This window comes from Engystomops pustulosus, chromosome 1 (genome assembly GCF_040894005.1).
Source record: "Engystomops pustulosus chromosome 1, aEngPut4.maternal, whole genome shotgun sequence".
Classification (NCBI taxonomy): domain Eukaryota; kingdom Metazoa; phylum Chordata; class Amphibia; order Anura; family Leptodactylidae; genus Engystomops; species Engystomops pustulosus.
In genome coordinates, this window is record NC_092411.1 from 245795245 (window position 1) to 245821573 (window position 26329).

Sequence of the window (26329 nt, forward strand, 5' to 3'; positions counted from 1 at the left end):
TAGATCATATGTAGTAGCTAAGCTATGTTTCTGCAGCTCATCTCCCATTAATGTACAGTAGATCCCAGCTCCATTCTCTGTGTTCATTCTGTACCATATCATCAGGTATACAACAAATATTTTCTTTTTATTTATATTAATGACGGAATTGTTACAAGACAATATTATTCCTTGATGCAACTTTTCTTGGCCGCATCTGTTGTTTTAATGATAGCTTGGTGTCATGCTGTTTCTCAATATGTCTGAATTCTGGTAAGTCATTAGAATTTTAAAGGCCGCTTTTATATCTTAAGAACTAAAAAAGGCAAGCCCCCTAGTTCAGACCTTGGGTATCTTTCATTGGTGAAGAGTTCAGTTTTTATGATTGAAGTTGACTGACAGGTCCTTATTGCAAAAGCGCCAGATGAGGTCATTTTATAAACTTCAAAGCGTGTCATGTCATGAAATTCAAATGACAATAAACATGCAATTTTTCATGTGTCACCAAAGAAGAGATTTCCTAATTTGCCTTTTTAATTGCATCCACAAAAAAAACTAAATATCACATGATTTATTTTTCCCTGATAACATTTATTGTTTGATCTCACAGCTTTCCTGAAATCGGAAATACTTTTTTTGTGCACTCTCCTTTTTTTCAACATGAAAAAAAAATTCCCTTAACTAGAGAATTGAAGGAAATATAATAACTTTGGAGCAGCTGTTTGATAATGACTGTTTGTTGCATAGGAGAAGAGGAGTCTGTTGGAAACTCTGTGTGAAGTCAAAAATATCATGGGATTCATTATGTTATAGAGTACATTACCATGAATTAATCATGACATAAGAAGACATAAGAATACACTGGCAACAAAGAAGCTGGAAATTGACCAGTACTGAGAATTGAGGGTCTACAAACTGAATCCTGGGCTCAGCCACTATTAATACACAGTTGTTAACTCTTTAAATGCAGTCGACAAAGCCATTGGAGAGAAACAATCCCAGGAAAACAAGGCGCACAAGCCCCAGCAGCTTTGCCAGTGGCATTTTAAGTGCAGCACCCTTAAAGGCCACTGCCAAAGTGTTAACCCCTTAAATGCCATCAGTAAAGCCACTGGCAGCATTTAAATGCATCTAAATGCCAGTGGCATGCCTCCTATCCCTGGGAGGCTAAGGGAGGCCTCAGTGGCTTCCGTCGCTTCCTGCCATCATATAGGTATTACACAGTGACATAGCAACTTCCTGAAGCTTGATCCCTCTTATGGATAGCCAGGACTAAGATTCTAAGAGCTCGTTGGACATGCGGCCATATAAGAGCTGGCCTCCTACTAGATACCTAGTACAGCTCTGTATAACCATAGTTAGGAAGGTAATAAAGGGAAGATATTGTTAAGGCTTCTTACTATGAGCGAGTGGGCTGTGTGTTTATACTGTCACTGTAACACCTCTGATGAACTGGTTACTAGGGAAACCGTTTACGTCATGTGTATACAAACACAGACGCAGCGGACATTTCAGACCTCGATCGTGGCGGGTTGAAAAGGTACTGTTTATTGAGATAACTGAAAGTTAAATACACATGAGCTACTTGCACCATATAGTGTGCATACGATGGTCAATGGCACAGCGGAGAGCAATATGGCTCTCAAGAACAACATAATTGTGACAGGACATTTTTAAAGGGGAAGGGTAACCAGTAGACCCCTATACATAAAGGGGAAGCTGAAACCCATGTGGGCAACCTATATTTACCCATGGCCCATTACAGGCTCGTCAGGGATACACAAACTTAGTGCCACTATTCTCCATAAGTGACCTGTATATAGCAGTAAAAAGAAGTCCATTCCCATGGCACATAATATGACCACCAATTAATGTACCTCATATTTAATTTATTTAAGTATAAAGTATAACACAATCAAAAGATTGGAGATAAAAATAAAAATAAGAATTGTGACGGCACGGATGGAAAAAACAAAATGATATACAGCATAATGTGGAGGGAGATTGTGAGAGTGTATCCGATTCAACTTCATTATATTCATATGATCTTTAAGACTGCAATGAAGGGTACAAAGTTAACTCTTTGAAGTCCATTTTTATAAAGGTCTTTGATAAAATTCCTTTGGATTCCATTCTGTAACCACGGAGAACCTCATGGAGACTTTGCAGGTGCTGCATGACTCTTCGTTGGTGCTCATCTTCGTTGGTGCAGTACACCATAGACAGGACACCGTATGACGTGGCATCTGGGCACACGGGACATGAGTTCTCTTCTCTGCCATAGACGATGATAGGTTCAAAAAGATGGCGCCCTGCCACTGGCCTCGCAGGGTGCCGCCATCTTGGTACACCTCAGATATCCACTCTGACACTGGCGAGGGAAGATGAGGATGGACTGTATATAGTTATAGGGGAACTGAATGTAGTTATTATAGGGAAGCTGTATATAGTGATTACTGGGGGCTGTATATAGTTAATGCTGTGGATTATATATAAGTAATGTTGCAGGGCTATATATAGTTATTGCTGGGGGGCTGTATACACTGATTGCTTGGGGGCTGTATATAGTGATTGCTGGAGAGGCTGTATATAGTGATTACTAGGGGGGCTATATATAGTGATTGCTGGGGAGCTGTATATAGTGATTACTGGGGGCTGTATATAGTGATTGCTGGGGGAGCTGTATACAGTGTGATTGCTGGGGGAGCTGTATACATTGATTACTGGGAGCTGTATATAGTGATTGTTGGGAAGCTGTGTATAGTGATTGCTGGGGAGGCTGTATATAATTATTACTAGGAACAGCATAAAGTGGTTGCTGGGGAAGCTGTATAAAGTGGTTACTGGGAACTGTATATAGTGGTTGCTGGGGCTGTATATAGTTATTGCCTGTGGGCTGTAGAAATAGTGATTGCTGGGGATTACAGTGATTACTGAGAGCTGTATACAGTGATTACTGGGAGCAGTATGTAGTGGTTGCTGGGGAAGCTGTATATAGTGACTACTGGGAGCTATATATAGTGGTTGCTGGGGGAGCTGTATATAGTGGTTGCTGGGGGAACTGTATACAGTGATTACTGGGAGCTTTATATAATGGTTTCTGGGGGAGCTGTATAAAGTGATTACTAGGAGCTGCATATAGTGATTACTGGCAGAGCTGTATAAAGTGATTACTGACGGAGCCGTATATAGTGATTGCTGGGGAAGCTGTATATAGTGGTAACTGGGAGCTGAATACAGTGTTTGCTGAAGGAGCTGTATACAGTGATTACAGGGAGCTGTATGTAGTGGTTGCTGGGGGTGCTGTATATAGTGATTACTGGGAGCTGTATATAGTAATTACTGGGAGCTGTATGTAGTTATTACTGGGGGAGCTGTATATAGTGATTACTTGGAGCTGTATACAGTGTTTTCTGGGGAGCTGTATATAGTAATTACTGGGAGCAGTATATTGTGTTTTCTGGGAAAGCTGTACATAGTGGTTGCTGGGGAAGCTGTATATAGTGATCACTGGGAGCTGTATATAGTGGTTGCTGGGGGGATTACCTAGTGATAACTGGTAGCTGTATATATGTGGCTTGTGGGGGAGCTGTATCAAATTATTGCTGAGGAGCAGTATATAGTGGTTGCTGGGGGAGCTGTATATAGTGATTGCTTCGGGCTCTATATAGTGATTGCTGAAGCGTTGTATATAGTGTATACTGGGCACTGTATATAGTGATTACTGGCGGAGCTGTATAAAGTGATTGCTGGGGAGCAGTATATAGCTGTTCCCTGTTTGGACTACAATCAAAGGGGCCCACACCATATTTTCCCCCCAGGGGCCCCCACCAACCTAAATCCGGCCCTGCATACTGGTATCTAAATTAATTTAAAAGGTTAACAACCATGATTAGTGCTGGGTGCCACTTGAGTTCTGGTACCCAAACTGAACCTTTTTCATGGTTCAGCCAAACCTGTCAAACCTGAGCCGAATTGGCAGTGGCATAACTTAAGGAAGTGCTGAGGGTACAGTCACAACTGGGCTAAATAGGTTTAGGGGGCCCAAAAGGTGTCATTTTTTCAATATAGGAGGACAAGTACTATAAACCATACATTATAATTGGGGGCCTGACACTGATTTGGCACTGGGGCTCATCATCTTTAAACTTGTCACAAGAATTGGAAGGTAATAATGATTTTTTTTTTCATTTTGGAATTTTTTTTGCACCAAAAAAACCCAAAAAACAAAGAAAAGTGTTTTTAGAACAAGGGAGGTCTTTCTGTTTATGTATTTCTGTTTTTTCCTGAATTGTCGCAGACATACCTTTTTATCTTTCCATTTACAGAGCTGTATGAGGTATTGTTATCTGCGGGAGAAATAGTATTTCCTAGCGGCATCATTTAATATTTCATGCAATGTACTAGGAAAAAGGAAAAAATCAACATGCAGTGAAAAAAACACTGTTGCAGCATTTTCTGGAGGGCTTTGATTTTACAGCTTTCACTTTTCAATCAGATGACACATCCCCAGTGGAAAAAATTAGAGGGAACACTCAAGATACAAAGTTTTGGGCTCCCTGGCCCCAATTTTTCCACAGAAACCTTTGTAAAGGCTTTTTGACAGATGGAAATACATGAAAAGTCACTTCATATTCCTTGGGTCATGTGAGTTCGGAACTCACCTTGATCTACTCTTTATGTCCCACCCCATCACAAACCAACTAGGAGAAGATTTGCTGTTCTACAAATGTCTACATCATAAATATATATATATATATATATATATATATATATATAACCCTATGTACCTGCTCCAATGTATGAAGTTCTCAGTAGTTTTTATGCCTGCGTCTATGTCAGGGCACATAAGCTACCATATATAGTCAAATATAAGCTCAATTTTGTGCTGAAAAAGCCCCACTTGGCTTATACTCGAATATATAAAAATAATAAAGTTAGTACTCACCCTCCGGCGCTGTCCCTCGGCATTCTCTTCTCTCCACTGCATCTATTCAGGTTTTCATGTGGGTCCACAAATGCACTACTATGAGATATTCCGGCACAGAAATGGCAGTGTCACTATCTCCTGGCCTCGTAGTATCTGTGTCAGCAGATCATATAGACAAACATCTGCCGGTTCCCCCAAAGAGGTTCTGCTGGAAGAAGAGGATGACGAGAGCCAGGGCCAGAGGATGAATACTATTTTATTTTTTTAAAGGAGCACTTTGTTGGACATGATATTTATGGGGGCACTCTGCTGGGCATGATATTTATGGGGCACTCTGCTGGGCATGATATTCATGGGAGCACTCTGCTGGGCATGATATTAATGGGCACACTCTGCTGGACATGATATTTGGGGGGCACTCTGCTGGGCATGATATTTGGGGGAGGGGCACTCTGCTGGACATGATATTTATGGGGGCACTCTGCTGGACATGATATTTATGGGGGCACTCTGCTGGACATGATGTCTATGGGTTATTTAGGGGGGCACTATGTCTATGTCTATGGGTTATTTAGGGGGGCACTCTGCTGTACATTATATCTATGCCATGTCTATGGGTTATTTAGGGGGGCACTCTGCTGTACATTATATTTATGGGGGCACTCTGCTGGGCAAGATATTTACTGGGGCACTCTTCTGCGCATTATATTCACGGGGGCACTCTGCTGGACATGATATTAATGGGGGCACTCTGCTGGACATTTTATTAATGGGGGCACTCTGCTGGACATTTTGTTAATGGGGGCACTCTGCTGGACATTTTATTAATAGGAGTGGCTGCTGTAGACATATTATTCATGAGGTGAGACTACTGGACATTTTATTAGAGAGTATTGGCTGCAAAACGATTGGCTATAAGGATGGGCTATAAAGATAGGCTATAAAGTCTGTCAGGAAACAACGGTCATGAAAATGATAACATGAGCCTTTGGAGGGCTTAGACATTATGTGCTCATGGCAAAGATCATTACGTCAGGTGAGAAGAATTGAACTACTACGCAAGTACCCGAATGGGCTGGTAATTCTCCAAATCTTCATTAAAATCCATAGCAAAAGACAACAAAATATTTTAATAATTAATTCAAAATGGAGACAGTGATGGAGAAAAACAACTTTCTCCCTTGGTCCTCTTCAGTCTAGAGCAGCTGATGCATCACACTGCTCAGTCCTGACTCCTATAAGTAGAGGCAGTATTACTGTGCAATGCAGCCACCTACTGGTCCCAATTGTCATATCTCTTCTGAAACAGGATGAATTATTACCTTCTCCGGGTCCCTCTGCAGCTGCACTAGCTATATGGGTGCTCTAGCTAAGAACTTACAAGTCCTTGTTGTCTGCCATTCTTTGTAGCTAGAACCCCAATATGTGCAAAAGCAAACAGATGTGCTGCCTTAAAGAGTTCTGTACATGTTTTATTATTACTATTAAAGATAAATATATCTTTGTGATTAATGCCCATATATTATGTCCATATAAATGTACAGTAAAGTGATCTGAATTTTTATATGTGTGTGTCTTGTGTTTTAATTATTATACTTAGTTGGGTATTCGAGGAATAAGCATAATTCTTATTCAAATGGGTCATTAAAAAATATGCTATGCATTTAGTTGCTGTTGGTGTTAAATTTTGCTCCTCTTAGCAGAAAAATGCTATGGACATACACTATAACAGTGATGGCGACCTTTTAGAGACCAAGAGCCAAAACTGCAAACCAAAGTCCATGTAATCATTGCAGAGTGCCAACAGAGCTATTTAGCCTAAAATCACCGACAATCCACCTCTATAAGGGACATATAATAAAGTAGTATCATGATCATTACCAGTACAACAAGATAAATACCACCATACTGATAATAAATAGACCAATATCACCAATAATATCACTAAGCAGGAGCAAATACAGTGAGGAACACTACCCCCATACAACGAGGGACACTACCGCCATACAGTGAGGAACACTACCGCCATACAGTGAGGAACACTACCCCCATACAGCGAGGAACACTACCCCCATACAGCGAGGAACACTACCCCCATACAGTGAGGAACACTACCCCCATACAGTGAGGAACACTACCGCCATACAGTGAGGAACATTACCCCCATACAGCGAGGAACACTACCCCCATACAGTGAGGAACACTACCCCCATACAGTGAGGAACACTACCCCCATACAGTGAGGAACACTACCGCCATACAGTGAGGAACACTACCCCCATACAACGAGGGACACTACCCCCATACAGTGAGGAACACTACCCCCATACAGTGAGGAACACTACCCCTATACAGTGAGGAACCCTACCGCCATACAGTGAGGAACACTACCCCTATACAGCAAGGAACACTATCGCCATACAGCGAGGAACACTACCCCCATACAACGAGGGACACTACCCCCATACAGCGAGGAACACTACCCCCATACAGCGAGGAACACTACCCCCATACAGCGAGGAACACTACCACCATACAGCGAGGAACACTACCCCCATACAACGAGGGACACTACCCCCATACAGCAAGGAACACTACCCCCATACAGCGAGGAACACTACCCCCATACAACAAGGGACACTACCACCATACAGCGAGGAACACTACCCCCATACAACGAGGGACACTACCACCATACAACAAGGGACACTACCACCATACAGCGAGGAACATTACCGCCATACAACAAGGGACACTACCACCATACAGCGAGGAACATTACCGCCATAAAATGAGGGACACTACCGCCATACAGTGAGGAACACTACCCCCATACAGTGAGGAACACTACCCCCATACAGTGAGGAGCACTACCCCCATCCAGTGAGGGGCACTACCCCCATACAGTGAGGAGCACTACCCCCAAACAGTGAGGAGCACTACCCCCATCCAGTGAGGAGCACTATCCCCATCCAGTGAGGAGCACTACCCCCATCTAGTGACCAAATGGCAGGGGCAATATGAAGCATTGTTGAATTCAATTCGGAGGGGGTTTGTAGGGCAAAGAGTGTGTTGTGGGGTGGAGGGTGGGAGCACTGCATAGCAAAGTTACAGCGAACCAGGCAGGTGAATTTTCAATCAAATCACCACATATGTTACATGTTTGAGGCCATATATATCTACCTCCCTTGGTCCGGAGCTCTGGGCACCTGTGCCCGGCTGTCAGTGAGTGCAGTGTAGTGCACCCTGGCATCACTAGTAGCATGGCACAGCAACAAGGGATCCAGCCAGGGGCAGTAGATATGTGACCATGGGAAGCTGTCATACAGGGCAGTTTGGGACACTAAACAATAAGCACCTATAGTTGTTTAGTGTCCCAAAGCTGCCTGCCTTCTGCCTGTGTAACGCACACAGAGCAGCTCCAGCTTCCATGTACTCACCGGGCGTTGTGTAAGCTCCGGATGTTCTGCCCTCATTCTCACAGAGTTCCCGGCTGCAGGAAAGGAGTGGGAGGCAGTGGAGGGGCGGGCACTGACCTGCTCTGTGTCTAAGGCAGCACTAGTTAGCACAGAGCAGGTCAGATGCAGACTACAGTATGAGAGATCACTGAAGCTCTCGGCGAGCGGCAGATTTTCCTGCATTGCCTGAGCTTCAGTGATTAACAGGGAAATGAAACAGCAAGATGGTACGCGTGCCCACAGAGAGGGCTGTGTGTGCCCTCTCTGGCACGCGTGTCATAGGTTCGCCACCATTGCACTATATTGAAGAATTAAAATACTACTGGTTCTTTAACCAGTCCATTGATTTTGTCCCCATGGAAGAGACACAGGACCGGAGAGGCTGCTGGTCACATGTACACATGACATGTCCTGCACCTGCCTGGGCAGGTCATATGATCATCACTATGTTTGTCTGTAGTAGGTTGGTTGCAGTGCATCCAGTATGATGAGTGTTGTGTCGAGAAGTCATCATAATATGCACAATGTTCAGTGATGGCAGTTACAAGCATGAATACTATGGTAACAGAGCAGGACAGACTTTTACATCATCACTGGGAGAAGAGGATGAGAGGGAGGAGCTGTTACTGAGAACTGGGGAATCATTGGGGTTGTAGATGGAGGCCATTTCAGAGATAAATCTGCTTACTTTAGAAAGGCCATAAGATTTTGTGGATCATAAAAGAAAACTATTTAAGATCTGTTTTGTGATGAATTTTGTTGTATATATTTATAGCATTATCGGTTTTTGTGTCAGATATTCATATTTCCTGAATACCCCTTTAAGCATGGAAATGCTGGGTGCCATAGACTTATTAATTTGGAACCTGCTTCTTGTAGTTCTTACTTCCTTAACCTTTTCTCGATGCTGGGTGCTAGTGCATGGAGATGGCTCACAGGCTAAGCCCTCTCCATAGCCGGTAAGTCTTTGCTGCATAAAAAGAAGAAAGCCTTTAGCACATGCGCTGTCATCTTGGTGAAAATCGTAGCTTCCTGTAGCGCCATCGGGGGAACGGCGATCGGTTGCCATGACAGCGCCAATTCTTCCGAAGACCTGAGGCTGTCTTGTTTTAACCTATCCATTACAATGTGTGATTCACACCTTGTAATGAATGAGGAGAATAGAAATCCCCATAAACTGCCATACTGCAGTATGGCAGTATACAGTAGGATTGATCAGACAACTATTTTCCATTTTTTTTACTTTTACTATTTTTCAGATCCCCTAGGCTACTTTTGTACCCTAGGGGGTCTGAAAAATAGTAAAAGTAAAAAAGTTTGAAATAAAAAAAACATAATAAAAAAATTTCAAATCACCCCCCCCCCTTTCCCTACAACTGATATAAATATATATAAACAGCAAAAAACACATTAAGAATTTCCGCGTCCAAAAATGCCCGATCTATCAAAATATAATCACAGTTTTTCACTGCATTTAACCCTGTAATGGAAAATAGCACCCAAAGTCAAAAATGGCACTTTTTTGCCATTTTGAAAAAAATAAAAAATTCTATAAAAAATGATAAAAAGGTTGTACGAGCCTAAAAATTGTAGCATTTAAAACGTAATCAAAAGTCACAAAAAGTGACTTCACCCAAAGCTCTGTACACGAAGTATGAAAAAGTTATAAGCGCCAGAAGATGGCAAAATAAAAAAAAAATGTACAGGAGGTTTTAATTTTTGTAAATGTATGAAAACATTATAAAACCTATACAAAATTGTTTTCACCGGGATTGCACCAACCCAAAGAATAAAGTAGACATGTTATTAGGGGTGCAAATTGAAAGACGTAAAATCCAAGACCACAAGAAAACAGCTCATATGCGTTTTTCACCATTTTCACTGCATTTGGAATTTTTTCCTGCTTCCCAGTACACGGCATGGAATATGAAATACCATCACTATGCAGAAAACAAGCCATCATAGAGCTCTTTACGTGTAAAACTAAAAAAGTTATAGATTTTTGAATATGGGAGTGAAAAAAGGGCCAGGTCGTTAAGGGGTTAAACCTATAATGCTTTTTTTCTATTGGGAGAAATCAAGGTTAACCACTTGGCTCCTCTGCACTACCATTGCCCAACTTAATGATCATGTCAGAAGCTTTTAATGGTGCAAAAAGGATGTACAGGATTCCCCCCAGTATTGCTATACTGGAGTGAATCCTCTTATACCCAGCTCCCAACCTGCTGCTAGTTGTAGCTGGCAGCAACATGGAAATCAGGTAGGAGATCATAGCCAGCAGTTAGCTCTTAAGAAGCCAAGGTCATACCTCTGTGATGATGGAAATTTTGGAAGTTATGGGATTTTAGCTGAGGCTGCTAAAAAATCAAAAGTGCTTAGGCCCATGACACACTGATGACTAAGTGAGTCTGGAGATGTCTAGTTTGCAGCAATTATTTCCCAATATATCCATGTTTCCTGCAGGTTAGGGTCACTTAGGTAAATGGGAATGGGATTACTCTAGCCAAGCCAAGAAGGTTCAATAACCCCACTGGTCTGTCAAATGGCAGGGGATTTCACAAGTAAGTATTAATTGTATTCAGACTTACATTTCCTACATTTCAATGAGTATGTTGCATTATCTTAATAAATTCCTTTGTGACAAAAGAGCTCACCTACATTATGGAAGATTCATATTTATAACAAAAGGTGTGAAGACAAAAGAACAAATATAGATATTATCATATAAATAGTACATGCGCTACTAGATATCCTAGTACAGTGATGGCGAAGCTATGGCACGGGTACCAGAGGTGGCACTCAGAGCCAGGCCGTCACCCAACAAAAAGGTCTCTATTCAGGACTCAAGACCTGAATCAAGGAGGTGTGGACAGAGCTTGATTATCATTGTAGCCTCTTCTCTGAACCTGTGATTCCTCCTGTTAAGGGGACTTTAGAGGGAAACTACAATAATAATACAAATTTATCCTTCTTTCTCCTGTATTGGTGTCCTCAGGGCGCCAATACGTTTGAGACCTGTTACTTTAAATTGGCATTTGGCCCTTTGTGAAAAATCTGTGGCTTTTGCTTGTAGTTTCGGCACTCGGTCCCTAAAAAGTTCACCATCACTGTCCTAGTATATCCAGGGCCATTCTTACCATTTTCCCCTTAGATGTACCACATTGTTACTCCTAGTTTGAAATCTTTTTTTATAATACCCTAGCTGTAGCTCCCGGCATTCCCCGCAATAGAAAATAACTGCTCTTAGCTTTAACAAAATAGAATGGGTTAACAAAAAATATTTTATATGTATTTATCTCTCTCTCTGACTGTCTCTCTCTTTGACTCTTCTCTGACCTTCTCTGTCCCTGGCCTTCTCTATCTCTGATCTTCTCTGTCTCTGACTGTCAATTTGGCCATGGCAAACAATCAGAGCGCAAGTTTCTATTTACACAGCTATTTATAAAATTACAGCTGAGCTCTGATTGTTTTCCTTGGGCAACTGGAACAGTTTTACCTCTCCCCCTATCTCTTTATCCCTATCCATGTTACCTCACACATAAGCTGTCTTATGCCTATAGTAACAAATCAAAGCTCAGAGCTCATATTAATGTCCTGTGGCAGAATAGCTACCAATTATGGCTCAGCTTCCAACTGCCACAGCAGCAGCAGACAATGGCTCCTGTGCATGGTGGTTAATAAGTGTAATTTTGAAATTGTGGGGTAAAAATTTTGGCTCAAAACCTAATCTATGACGTTCCCTGAGTCACAGAGAGTGGCTGAAAAATTTGGTCATTATAAATGCTACAGTACATATTCCTTTAGCAAACATACATACATACATACATATATGCATACATACATAAATAAATACATACACACACACACATACACTCAGCTTTCTATATTAGATTATCATAAACCTATATTTAAAATAGGTAGAATCTTACACAATACCTGCATTTTATAGTTATATTGCATTTTCTACATATGAATAAAAAGCTTGTAATGTTGAAGTGCAGATAGATAAATGATAGATAGATTGATAGATAAATGCAGAGCGTCCATATTTCAGCAGGACATGATCAATGGAAAAAGGTGTTGTAATACCAGTGGTTCTCAACCATATTAAGTCCATAAACAGAGACTAAATCATAATGAGAGAAAGAAAAATAGAGGCACTCACCAGCTGTCTTGTATAGTGTGCATGTGTAATTTGTCTTGTATTGCGTTTGAGCAGGGGAGTGGTGTCGATGAAGATGACACGCTATAAACACATGTGGGGAGATTTATCAGAAGTGTCTGAGGTAAAACTGTTCTAGTTGAACTGTCTGACGGCAGCCAATCAGAACTCAGCTTTTATTTTATAAACAGCTGTGTGAAAATGAAAGCTGAGCTCTGATTGGTTTATATGGGCAACTAGAACAGTTCTGCTCTTAGATACTTCTGATAAATGTGTTTATGGTGTCTATGATGCTGATTCCCCCCGCCCAACCACTTAGGAGTAGTGGACATTGTGAGCATGCCCCTAAGACTAAGTGTATCATCCGATGGCGGGAAAGAGCTGTTGCTCCAAGTGATCCCTCTGCTCCTATCCCCAATTACTGTCAATACATATTTAAAAAAAAAAATATATGAATAAAAAAAGCAGAAATTTTAATGGTAAATGATGCTATTTTTTTTCTTTTATGATGACTAGATGCTACTAATAGCTTTGTCACTGAATGACCCCTAGTGTGTTAGACGACATCAGGATGTGTAGTGTCGGTCACTGGGTGCCAGTAATCTGTTAACGCTGTGTAGAGATTATATAAGGGGCATAATTTGAGGGGTGCAGAGGGTGCGATTGCAAGGGGCCCATGAGGTTTACGGGGCCCATAAGGTGTCACTTTCCCATATCATAAGACTAGTACTGTAAACCATACATTACAGTCGGGGGCCGGGCACAGACTTTGCTCTGGGACCCATCAGCTTCAAGTAATGCCACTGGATGTTATCAATTATCAGCAATATTTTATAGATTTGCCTGCAATTCTGGTGAGCCGAAGCAGGAGATCAGTGATGGGGGTGGGACGTCATTTAAATTTTTGCCTCGAGCAAAATGGGAAAAATTGGTCCTGGATAGATAGATAGATAGATAGATAGATATATACATAGATACATAGATGCAATAGATTAAAAAAAGCTTCATATCTACACATAGTTTAACATTCATGCAAATGGTTATTGCCTCTTCAAATTGTTAAAAAAAGTGATATAAAAGTAAAACAACATTGTGGTATGTTAAATATTGCAGTTTTTTATAATATCAATAATATAAGAATCTAAGATTTCAGCTAAATGGACAGTGTAGACGGCAGTTTTAACCATACTGAAAGCTTTTAAGTGGAGAGGTTAAAAAAAAAAAGAGAGAAGGAGATAAGAGCCGTCAGCAGTGCTCAGCAATTTCCTCCCGTGCCCAGACTTTTGTCTACATGATGAATATTTTAGATGTACCATATCTTGCGATCCTTACATTTTTCAATGACAAGGAGACAAGATGCATTTTACATCTGTTAAAGACCACTGATTGGCATGCATGCAGGAGTAGTGCTTTAAGACTGAAAGGCGTAATGTTCCTCAAAAGCTACAGGCATAAAATATTCATCCTCCTTTCCGTCTTACTTTCAAAGAAAACTGTTGATGCAGATGACACAAAGTGCTATTAATAGTCTCCTGTATGAGACTCCACAAAAACATGAAATAAAGTGATTATTAACATAAACTGCGGGGAATCTCAAAACCAAAAAAATTATCTTTGAAAACTATATAAAAACTCATAAAATTACAACCATAAAGCTGTGGATTCATCTGCTTAGTTTAAACAATCTATAAATGTAAATGTTCCTTTCGATCTTGAGTGACATAATTTAATACTTGGGTCCATCAGTAAAGTAGAATAGAGTATTATAGAGAGTAGGTTTGGAGCTGTTTTGTCTTAGAATAGCACATGGTTCCCACTGACAAAAGGAAATTGGGATCAGTGGACAAGTTCACCTGCAGGAAGACAACAATGACTTATCTGCCCTGGGTAGGACCTTCAGGAGAAAGGTGAAAATACCAGCCCAGAGCAAATTAAACTTTGGCATTATTCCCAAATCAATTGTGAATGTCATCTATAAAATGTCAGATTGAAACCTATGCGCTCTGGTGGCACTCACATGAAGAACACTTGTTATGCAAAGGCGCTTTAGCTAACAGGCTTTAGAACATGCCTCAGTAGGCTGCAGTCTCTCTTATAATGTACTTAGCAAGAGGCTGTCAAGACATTCACAAGAAACCTTGCTTCAGCTCTGTGAGGGGAGGTGAAAAGGAGACCAGTGAGGATGTTCAGAAAATTGCAAATTACTAATTGATTTAATAAATAAAAAAATATTTAGATCAATACAGATGATAATCTTTTAGACATGGATCTAGGTGGATCTCATAAAAAAGGGAGGTCCAGTATTACGCAGATTAATACAATGTTATAGATCACACAGATGTAGCACTGGTTAACATGACTTGAAGTGTATTAACACATTTAGTTAATGCAGAAATTGGGCAGTTCCCCTAATTTACTCCTACTACAGACTGTGTTATCACGTCTGGTTAATGGGTTAAACTGTTCGTGTAGACCTGGTACTGTGATATCACTGAGTGTATTATCTGAGCGCTGTGACATCACTGAGTGTAGTATCTATGTACTGTGACATCACTGAGTGTAGTATCTCTGTACTGTGACATCCCTGGCTATAGTCACTATTTACTGTGATAGCACTGCATGTATTATACCTGTACTGTAACATCACTATGTACATTTAGCATGTACTGTGTCATCATGGTGTGTATTGTCCCTGTACTGTGATATCACTGCTTACATTATCCCTGTACTGTGCTAGAGACAAACAAAGAAAAACCAAAAAAAAACAAACAAGGAGGACAGCACCTCATGTAGTATTTTAGGAGGTATTCACGGTTTTGAAAATAGAGGGGTTTCCTAGATGGCAGTAACACATCCGAGAAAAGTCCCCCTAAAAAACTTGCTCAATTAAGAGCATATAAAAGAGTGTTATAGCGGACGCCCTTCAGCGTCCAGGATGAATTCTTCTCCGGCAAATCAAGTAATGCAGGTTCTTGTGGCACGATTTTGATGAATCGCACCAGACTTCATCCTCGTTGGACATTCCGGATCGGGAATCGTGACAGGACCGGGTAAGTAAATGTGCCTCATTGGGGCAGATTTATCAAGCTGTCTGAAAGTCAGAATATTTCTAGTTGCCCATGGCAACCAATCACAGCTCCCCTTTAAAATATTCATGAGCCCTGGTAAAATGAAAGCTGAGCTGTGATTGGTTGCAACTTGGGCAACTAAGAATATTCTGACTTTCAGACAGCTTGATAAATCTGCCCCAATGAGGCACATTTACTTACCTGTCCCGTCGCAATCCCTGAGGTGCATTGTCCAACAAGGATTCGGAGCTGCAGCATTTCACTAAAATTGTGTGTCCAATTTCCTGCATGTATCGCTTCCCCGCTCATGTCTGCCGGAGTTCACCATCTTCTTCCAGGTGGATGTAAGTGCATGCCTTGCGACAAAATTTTGAATGTTAAATCCCACGCTCTGTCCGAAATCGTCGGGTTGTCTGATGGCCACGCCCCCGTTTTGTGTTGCATGAAAGTTGGCGCCAAAAACCCCAGTCAAGTACGGCGCTAAATGGAAAAAGTCGGGAAAATGCGGTCCACGGACCCTTAGTAGATGTGCCCCATTGTCCTCCATGCATGAAGGAGCAGAAAAAAGGACATTGTGTCTGCATTTATTAAGACGCCAATGCCTCTAAGTAGATCTGGGACAACAGGGGGAACTTTATGACGACCCCCCTCCCCCATTGTCCTCCCAGCAGATTATAGAGCAGGAGCAGTTGAGAAGATTATACATAGTTCCCTAACTGAAGGCTGCAAGTTATAGAGCAGGAGGAGCAGAACAGATTTATATACTCTTTGAGAATAAAAAGACAAATATAACTTCTTAAAAACACCCTCCACAAGTAATTGTATGAACAGAGATAGCTGTTAGTCACGGATTAGGACCAACTCCCTGATTTCCCTGCTCAAATATACTATAAAATGACAAGTTGTACTAAATCTCCTTCCTAATCCACATTTTATACTTAAAAGCTTCTTATTTCAATAACCACAGATAATAAAAATGTATTTACTTTACATAGTATACAATAATACTATGGTGTCGTCCTAACCATTGTTTATGGGAGAATATTCAATACATAAATTGACACATTGTTGTGGTAACATTGTGTGCTTTTATACTTTTATACATACATAGATACAAATACATAATTATATGTATATATATATATATATATATATATATATATATATATATATATATACTGCATATCATGACAAAGCCACCGGAGATTTACAAACACACATCTACTGCTGCAATTTACCTTGTCAGATAAAATTTATATTTTGCTGACTCTTATTACAGATGAGTGGGACAGAACAGGAAAGATCAGATTTGCTGGGCAAGCAGGTGGCATAAAGAGATGAAATGAGACATAAAGAGGAAGAGATAAATGCACTGCTTTCAAGTGAAAAATGAGAATGTTTTACAAGGTATTACATATCACTTGTTAAAAGATAGATTTCAATAGCATTGAGATAAGAAATACAATGATGTGCTCAGCTGCTTTAGGGTTTTAGCGTAATGTATGAGGAAGTGACACATGACAGTGAAGATGGGATTTTTTTTAAGAACAATTTTCTTATGTGAACGTCATTTCAAAATCATATTCACTTCTTCCATGCTTGTCAGCCAAACATCTGACTTTTGCAGATAATTCTTGCTAGATCAACGTCTTTTGGATGACTATGTGGTTCCATTGGACCTCATTAAATTAATCTTATCCCCAGTCTATTTGAATGATATCTCACAAGTGTCTAGATCCCAATATCTCAAGAAATTATTACATACATGTTATGTATATTTTTTGATTTAGTCAATTATTATTGAATGATTTCTTTTATTTTCAATATTTACTGTCCTTTACGCTCCATGTTATGTGCACCTATAAGTAGCAGTTTCACATTTTAATACTAGATGATTAAAAAGTAAATACAATAGAATGTCAGAATTATAACAGAATTTAACCCTAGAAATGTTCTCCCCCCAAGCCACCACCATGTACCCAGTAGTAGATTATAATTTTGGCAGTTTGGGTGGTAGCCCGTGGCCCAAGCCTTCTAGGTGCAGCCTTCTGCAGGTTGAAAGCAGGCAGAAGGACACATCCTCCATTCCCCAAGGAGCGGGATTCTAGTTCCATATGTAGGAAGTGATTTCAGACTTGTAGGGGCTATAATATTCACACAGCCATACTGGATTGCCATACATTGGTGAACCATGATGTACACATTTGTCATGGTGTTAGCAGGGGCTCTAAAGCTACCAGGTTTCTGTTTCAACAGCCAGGGTAAAGAAACTTCAGATAACTAAATAAACAATATGAATATAGTTGTTTTTAACCTAAGCATGTTGTATTCACCATGAAACAGGATCCTTTCTGGATTTAGCAGTTGATAACTTAAAAAAAAACTCAAAAAAATATGCACATGAGCCTTAGAGACTCCAATGTGCATCAAGACGCCTCTTCTGTCTCCATAGGCTGTCACCGGATATCTGGCAGGGGAAGGGAGGGAGTAGGAGGGAATAAGTGCTGAAGAATGGTGTGAATATTCAGCAGCCAACTGAGCCAGAAGGGGTTTCCGTGGTATACACGGAGCCCCTGTGGCTCATTTACATATTTTAAAAGTTCTTTTTCTTGAAACATAAGCAATTTACAGCTAAATGAAGCAAAGATCCAGTTTCCAGCAGTGTGCCTTATCTGACCTATGTTTAGGTCATATTGATGCAAGCATGACTATACTGGTTTTATATGAAACAAATATAATAGCTTATATCAAAAACCAACTAATAGAACTTGAGAATCCCTAACACAATGCCATCTTATTCCTTCCCTCACTGTTCCCTGAAGTTTAAGAGTCTCCTAGTTACAGAAACATAAAATAATAACTTTATATAGAAAATAAAACATGCAACAAAATAGCAGATCTAACACCAAAATGTTCCAAAAAGTTTTGACTTCAGATTTTATTTGAAAGTTCCAATTAATCCATAAAACACTAACACACAGGACAGGGTATCATATCACCCACACTTTTCAAGCTCAGCTCCGCTCTTAATGGCTTGGATGCTCTTGAAACATGTGGGTAATATGACGTTACCTATACCCTGTGCCTGTCCAGGATATGTTTTATGGCCTGTGAGCCCTCTCCATGCACCGGGACCTGACCGCCGCTGTGAATACATGGCGGGCGGTCGTGAGCCTGTTAAGTGGTGAAACACCCGGGAAGAGAGCTTTTCCGATTCTGGGTGTTAGTGTAACAGGTCCAACAGGACCCAATGTCCTACAATATTCTTCTGAAACGGCCCTGAAGAAAGGTGTTGAAACAGAAGAAGCACGGTTAAGAAGGGCGGTCATTAAGGAGTTAAATAACTAGAACATTTTGGTGCCCTATCAATCTTCTATTTTGCTGCACTGCTTACTATGGTCTGATGAGGGATTAACAGCACACACCACGACAGAAACTCCTGCCGAAATACTGGAGAACTGCACGTTTTTGCAAAACATTTCTGTGTCTTAAAATAAAACATGACCTGAAGAAGAAAAACAAATCAAGTAAAACTGTAAAAGTCCTTACGCTACGACATTTTATTTTACAGGCTCACAAACCTTTTAAAAAGGGAAAACAAGTACGGTAAAATTATATATAAAATATTGAGTTTGCCCAGTGAACCAATGCATTTCCCTTATGTTTTGTGTACTGTAGGTTAAGAGCTATTTCCAGCTGGGACTAGACAACAGTAATAAACCATACGGCTGCTGAACTCAAGGTTTTGCAAATTTATGTTGCTATAGCCATAAACCACTTGCTGCTAATCAATCTGCCTAGGAGTTCTCACCATGCAGACAGGATTTGGCATTGAAACATTAACAAAGATTCACAAATTTACATAAAAATTATGTCAGTGTGTAATACAATAAAACAGTATGATATGATAAACCAAGCTGAGATCCAGATGTTTTTAAGCTGTGGCTGATAATAATGATTATAATAATTTATGCACTTCTCACACTGATTTGCAAAGTTAAATGCGAAAGCTTACAGACTCGGTTTTAACAGTCCCATAAGTGCCCTTTAGGAAATCACAGTAGGAAAAAAAAATAAAAGCTATAGTCTGTAGTTCTCTGGTAATAATCTGGCAAAATGACAAATGAGCTAAATTCCCTTATGAAGAAAAGAATATGAATGCTCTGACTCGTGGGTAGTCAATTTCAGCCGTTGATTGACTGTGCTCTAGCATCGATGTCTTAAAATATGAAGAAGGCTGGTTAACTGTTTGTTGTCACGTTATTCCTATTCAATTGGTTACGCTTCACTTAAAAATACTTTGGAATTAAGATTATACATTAAAGTTTTAAAATAATATATAATATACTTAACCAATGTCTATATGTTACATTAAAGTATATGTCTGACACAACATTGTCATATACAGGTGCATCTCAAAAATAAGATGATCATCATAAGTTATTTTTTTCCCAGTAATTCAATTCAAAAAGTGAAACTGATACATATAGTCATTACAAGCAGAGGGAATTTTTTCAAGTGTTAATTTCTATTAAGGTTGATGATTATGGCTTACAGCCAAAGAAAACCTAAAAATTAATTGGGAGTTATTAATCATACGCAGGAGCTCATGCACTGGCATATCATAGCACCACCACTACTCCGGCGCAGCCTGATACATCAAGAGGCTTTGGCCTCCCTCCTGATGTATCTGGCAGGGAACTGTGCAGAGTTTATCTCTCTACGCCATGCCCCTCTTAGTGTAGAAAAAATGCAGCTTGTAACTTTGAAAATTTGTCTGCTGCAGCAAGTGCGCAGGAGCAGGGACAGTAACGCCCCATTCAGCCCACTTTCCACAGGCCGCACCCTCTGCCTGGCAGGCCACGCTCCTCAACACCCTCCAGGGATGAATTTGACGGATTGGGGAAAATAATCACAATCTATAAGCTAGCATTTGCGATTATTTCAGGGCTTCTACGTCTTCAAATAGGTGCAGAAGCCCAGATAAATACCCTCTATTATCTCGGAAAGTCAGAATATTATATAAGACCAACATTCCTGTATTCAAAAAATCGTGTACAGTTGGTCTTATTTCTGAGATATTGGCTCACATTTATTAAAGTGGTTGTACCAGTTTTCTGTATGACTGTGCACTGAAAGGAACCTGCAAACTGCTTGCAAATGTATTTAAGAATTGTGTGCACCACACCTGAGCAGGGGGCAAGGTTACTGAAAATCTTGCACAGGTTTTGATGAATTTGGTGCAGTCTCCACACTCCACAGGAAGAATGCACATTAGGACAGGGGGGGGGGGCATGGCCGTCGAACAACCCAACGGATTTGGACAAACCGTGGAATTTAAAAAAGGAATTGTGTTGCAAGATCAAGCACTCACATGCACATGGAGGAAGAAGGTGAACTCCAGCAGACCTCGGCGCAGAAGCGACACATGCACGAAATTGGCCGCTCGATCTTAGTGAATCAGATAAGGCACCGCGGGATCGCTAAAGGACCGGGTAAGTAAATCTGCCCCCATGACTTTTGGGTTTTCCTTGAATGTAAGCCATAATCACCAATATTAACATAAATAAACACTTGAAAAAGTTCCCTCTGTTTGTAATGACTCTTTATAATATATGAGTTTCACTTTTTGAACTGTATTACTGAAAAAAATTATAATTATTTGCTGATATTCTAATGTATTGAGATGCACCTGTATATTGCCATGGCCACAACAATATGCAAAATGGCATTTTAATAAATGTCACCTGTGATGTGTCATCATACAGTCAGTGAGAACATGTGGTGGACCAGATTCTAAAATGGTAACTCCACTGGTTCCAGGAGATATGAACAAGAGAAGAAAAGCATAGATTCAAGTTCAGTGTGTTAAAAGCATAAGATGGTAAGTAGCCCAGACAGATGGGTGCCCACCTTGTGGCAACACATTATAAGCATGGAGACATATATTTATTAATCATTAAATATGAAATAGGACCCCAAAAGAATTTTTTTGATAGACAGAGGTCTCCCCAAAAATTACACTATATCAGCAAAAAATGGGACTGAACCTCAATAGAGAAACAATTACCAAAATTTTACCAATAAAGCAAATATTTGAGTTTACATTCTGGTAATTGTTTCTCTATTGAGGTTCAGCCCAATTTTTTTCTCTTTCTGGTGATATAGTCATATAATCATTTAGCACAGACAGTTCCCGAGGTAAAGTCTAAAACACTGCTGTCCCAAAAATAATGCAGAATAATGTGTATATATATATATATATATATATATATATATATATATATATATACAGGCCGTCCCCGGGTTACGTACAAGATAGGGTCCGGAGGTTTGTTCTTAAGTTGAATTTGTATGTAAGTCGAAACTGTATATTTTATAATTGTAGATCCAGGCAAAAAAAATTTTGGACCCAGTGACAATTGGAGTTTAAACATTTTTTGCTGTAATGGGACCAAGTATTATGAATAAAGCTTCATTACAGACACCTTACAGCTGATCATTGCAGTCTGGGAGTAAAATAAAGCATCCAGAGATCTTCACCAGAGGTCAGAGCGGTCTGTCTGTAACTATGGATTGTCTGTAAGTCGGGCGTCCTTAAGTAGGGGACTGCCTGTATAGACATTTTTCTACATAAATGATTGACAACATTGACAACCAGGATCACCCTTTAAATAATATACCAATGGGAACATACGGCTAAATATATTTCTCATGATCAAGGAAGAAAATGCATCAATAATTTTTTCTAATCATTATTACTATTAGTCATTGGGGGTCATTTACTAAGGGCCCGCAGCTGGATCGCGAACCCGCCGCTGGATCGCGAATGGACCGGGTAAGTAAATCTGCCCCTATGTGTTTCATAGAAGAATACACATGGTTGTCTAGATAAAGGAAAGAAAACAAACAAGGGAGAAAGGAGTGCTTCAATGTACCGCAGTATCACTGTAAGGTTAGCAGCAGTGACATAACTTGGGCAGTCCTATCATCAGCAAAGAAACAAGGATGCATTTTTCTTTTCTAAAGTGTATTCATAACTTTTCCTATCACATTAAAGAATGGCATAAAACTCAACAAAGTTCATTACATATCTTTAGACAAAATAAAATCCAGCGGAGCATGCTGTATGTGGACAAAGTTGGGTGTATTACATACCTGCAAGGTTTGGGGCATGCCCCTTTCTCATGCATGCCCCAAAACTGTTCTGGCATGCACTACGTATTAATTTGTCCACATGCAGAGTGCTCCACTGGATTTTCCTTTGTCTGAAAACATGTAATGAACTTTGTTGAGTTTCATACAATTCCATATTACGAGGTGCAAAGAATTATTATTAGGGGTGGATCAAGACTGCCAACAGCCCTGGGCTGTATGAATATTATGGGCCGCTACAAGCCTGCATTTCACTTCCTACATATGGTGCTAGAACCAAGCTTCTTGGGGAATGATGGATGTATCCCTTCTGTCTGCTTTCAATATGCAGCTTCAGGACCTTTGGAGGACCATTATAGATTCTTTAATGGCGCTTGTGTACATGTGTATAGAGAGGAGGAACAGCTGGAGGAGAATTTCATGGGTGAAAGTTCTTCTCACTATCAAATTTGGTGGGTAGTTTGTGTGGCCATGGGTTATTGCCTAAACCTCCTATATTATACTCCACAACAGGTTCATTGAGACGGTTGATGCTGCTGTAACAATCTTTGTGAGCATGTCTCACATGTTCCAACAGTGGGCCTCTTACAGCTAAGGTGTCGGGTCTCTTCAGCAGGGCCGTGGATGAAGTGGTGGCCATCTTGGTATATATAGCTGGGACAGCTGTCACAGCAGTGGCCCTCTTTCACCACAAATGTGCATCCCACTGCCTGAACAGCTTGCACGCCGGGCCTCTCCAGTGGAGGCTACAGTGCACTTCCCTTAATGTTCTCAGATAACTTCACAACTACACAAGGTACATAGCTAATATATGGCATGGGTGAGCTGTACCAATGACCGCCGATAGGTCTTATTTTCATGGGAGGCCTTATATTTGTAAGCTTCAAGAAAATTGCAGTCAGTATTATTTTCAGGGGATGTCTTAGTTACAGTGAAATACAGTATGTAAGTGCCATTCACACTGTTGAATTTGTATCTTGAAGACTCTAATCCAAATTTGCTATATTCATACTGGTTATATGATAATGATCCATGTACTAACATTTTTAATTGTCAATTCAAATCAACACAATATCAAAAAGGTTCTGTATTTTATAGTAAATGTTCCAAAAATGATTGCTTAATAATTGTGTCACCCTCCGACAATTTAAAACTGCCTGAAGTGAGAACATGACAACTATTTTTATAAAAACAAAATATGACAGTGTGTCACGTTGTATTGATTTGCCTCTCACTGCTTAGATGAGAAATATTAGAAGCACAGATTCTGTTCTGGAAGCAGTCTAGAAACACCACCATGTGGACAGAATCTACATTGAACTGCTTTGCAATTATTCTAGGAATTTCACAGCGATGTATTTGGAGTTTTTGTTGTCGTTCCTTTGTTTTAGATACAATGTAAAAATAGAGTAGCCCTAGAGGTTTTATAGACTTATGCAAATTAAAGTCAATAACAATATATATATATATATAGCAAAAAAAATTACAAAAAATGGCCATAATGAAAAACATAGAAATGAGTCTAAATATAGAAGTTCAAGCACACAACCATTTGATTTATCTTATCTTATGTTTTTGTTTTTTGTTTGGTTTTCCCACAAACAAAAACAACAAATCTTTTAAATTTATTCTCATCATTCTGCTCATATAAGCAGCTAGCATTATTATTTTTTTGCTAAAATTGATACAGAATGTAGACTGTGGCACACATTTAATGTATATTGGGGAAATATAGGTTGCTTAAATATTTATATTTTCTTACTACTATGAAATGATGTGGTATGATGGCTGAAATTAATACGGGGAGCATTAGAGGAACAAAGCAATTCGACTATCATTGATAAGGAATTCTGGAATACTGTAGACTGATATATGCTGAGGAGGCTGTGGGGTAACTTTGGCTTTCATTCAGGATAATGTATAAGTTAAGAAGTGCATTGCTGCCTTAAAATAATTAAAATATACAAACCACCATAAACAAAGCCATATACCTGATGTAATCTGAAATATGGGATCCTTACCGTTCATATGACACATAATGAATGTTTCTAGGTGCTACAGAACAGAAGATAATGGCTTCTGAATACACTAAACTCCCCCTGGAAACGCGAAACTTGACTCATTTCATCTGAAAACTAGGTAAGGAGTGTCATATTTGCCTGACTATAGGTAAACAGGCAAGATTTAACATAAAAGGGGGAGGGGTTCTAGATAGATCCTAGACATTTCATACCCTAGCTGAGGGTTCTAGTAGTTTAGTGAGGTTAGACCTGGCTAAAGATTCTCTTTAAGTACAGAGTCTGTTCTGCAAAACTGGTTTGTAACAAATGTGGTGCCAATATTTAAAAAAAGGATAAAAATGCACCTCTGGAAACTATACTGTTGTTATTAAGCATCATTATTTGACCTGGACTTGTATTCTTGTATTACTCTGTAATGTCTTATTTTGTTTGTATATGTACACCATGGTCTATACAGCAGTGCAGAATATGTCAGCACTATAGCAAAACTGAAGAAATTGATTAGATTAATACATGGAAAATACACTGTTTCACTATTTAGAAAATGTAAAGACTTTATTCACACATACAGTATGCGGGAAATTTGCATGAATATGTGGGGCACGTCAAGGGAGAGGGTTGTCATTCAATAAATTGTCACTTTAGTTGTATGTGTTCCACAATGTTAAATTGCAGCCTATGAAGACAAAGAAAAAATATATGGAATATACTTGTTTGCATATTATTTACATCTGTTAAAGTTTTCAAGTGCTTTGCAAGACAATACACAAGTTGCCAACACTGCCCAAAAGCATTTACTCACTTCTACAGGCAAGAATAAACTAAGTCATTCAGTATTTACACATACTATGGTATCATAGGTAGTATTGAGCAGACCCGAACTGCAAAGTGTGCCCATCTTTGATGGTGACGCTGCATGCCGCCATTTTGCTGAAGATCAGCTTTCCTCAATGAAGTCATGGTTAGCGCCAGTCCTCCTAATGTCGCATTTATTTTGATGCCTGCATTTAAACAGTTTACACCTGCTATTGGTGCCGCCATCAACTTTCCCGAACCTGAACTTGTAGGGGTTTACTCATTACTAATTATATGCCATTCAGTTTTATTATTTCCTTTGTTCTGACTGTCAGGGATAAAATAATTTTCATGTTGACAGTTTTTTATAGATTAGACCTTCAGAGAAGAAGGATTCAGAGTTTTGACTTTTGTCAGATATAACCAGTAGAAAGAATCAGAGATAACATTCCAGCTTTTTAGAGCTTCCAGTGGGAACACAGCTTTTTTATTACTTTTTTTACCACATATCAAGAGGGAAAAATGCCATTACATTCTGCGGTAGGACATTGTTTTTTAAGAGCTCAAAAAAAACCTTAGGTTAAAGTCTGGACCAGAGCAAAGTTATGATCAGTATTCTAATACCCAAGCAGTCAAAGCACGAAAACATGCTTTCTGGATGATAATAACGTCATGCACTACAGCAAGAATTCTTATCTACATGAAACTTTATTCAAAGAGCAAAACTGAAGAAATTGATTGGATACAAATTGTGATTGATG

The 26329-nt window shown here is 39.7% G+C and overlaps 1 protein-coding gene and 1 long non-coding RNA gene across 2 annotated transcripts in view; one reads left to right on the forward strand and one right to left on the reverse strand.

The window, feature by feature from the left end:
- Positions 1–26329, reverse strand: part of TENM3 (teneurin transmembrane protein 3) — a 1383253-nt gene that overhangs the window by 1256085 nt on the left and 100839 nt on the right. The gene's annotated exons all lie outside the window — the stretch shown is intronic.
- On the forward strand, positions 1450–24886 carry LOC140107972 (uncharacterized). The gene is made up of 3 exons (XR_011851039.1): positions 1450–1519; positions 16877–17004; positions 24805–24886. It is a non-coding gene; the product is annotated as an uncharacterized lncRNA (long non-coding RNA).